The sequence below is a fragment of the Aplysia californica genome, unplaced genomic scaffold, assembly GCF_000002075.1.
Source record: "Aplysia californica isolate F4 #8 unplaced genomic scaffold, AplCal3.0 scaffold00242, whole genome shotgun sequence".
Taxonomy (NCBI): Eukaryota; Metazoa; Mollusca; class Gastropoda; order Aplysiida; family Aplysiidae; genus Aplysia; species Aplysia californica.
Window position 1 is genome coordinate 1,003,985 of NW_004797512.1, and position 1,030 is coordinate 1,005,014.

Consider the following 1,030-nt stretch of genomic DNA (forward strand, 5'->3'; position numbering starts at 1 on the left):
CACACACACACACACACACATACACACATACACACACACGCGTTTTGTGAAATCTTCCTCATGTCAACCCGGCCTTTGGGGTGTAATGGTTAGAAAGGATGGCTGTTGGTCAAAAGGGTCTGTTCTGAATCAGCAGGTCGAATCGGGTAATGGTGCAACTTCAAATAAGCTTCTGCTTTGCTGGGAGCCTATTATTACCCCATTAGGGCTTTTCGCTTTTTGGGCATCAGCAAAAGATTTGGCCCCGACGGCCGCCATGTCATGTGACATTATGTACTGTATTGTATATTATAATATATGTATAATATGTGAGGCAGCGTGGTGGAATCAGGCTCTCGTCAAAATAATCAAAGCGAAGAAACTTGCAGTTTTTCCAGTAGGTTTGTGAATTTTTATCAATTTTTTGTTTTTTGGCTCAACACCTTTAACGCCCATTAAAGAACTCATTTCTGTGTGGATTTTTCTGAAAAAGGTTGATTAAAGGCATAAAACATGTAAATTTTCAGTTACCAATCACTCTTCAAATAAGGAAATAACTAATCTTTGGCCGCCATTTTCTCATTAATTTTACCTCTGAAAACAGGTGACCCCCACCTCCTTCATTGGCAAATATCTCGACTTATATTCAAGATAAATGGATATTTTTTCATTGAAATAAAGACAAGTGAACAAGCTTTAAGATGACACCAATAACTCTACATGCCCCAAAACTGACGAGAGCCTGATTCCACCACGCTGCCTCACATATATAGTAGCCTTATGCACTTATGGTTTGCTGTTGGCCAAGATTTTCATAAAATCCCCTCCATCGAGACCTGGACACTTTTAATTTTCCACTCCTTAGAATTATAAAGTTCTATTTGATATTTTTGGGCAGTTTTGAGTTACTAAGACTATGAGGTCAGAAACAAAATGTTTTATCGGCTTAGTCAAAATCGTCCGACTATTTTGAGTCATTATCAAGATATTTTTCAAGAATTGAATTCGTCAAATTTCTCAAACATAGGCACATATTGAGGTGATGGAACTT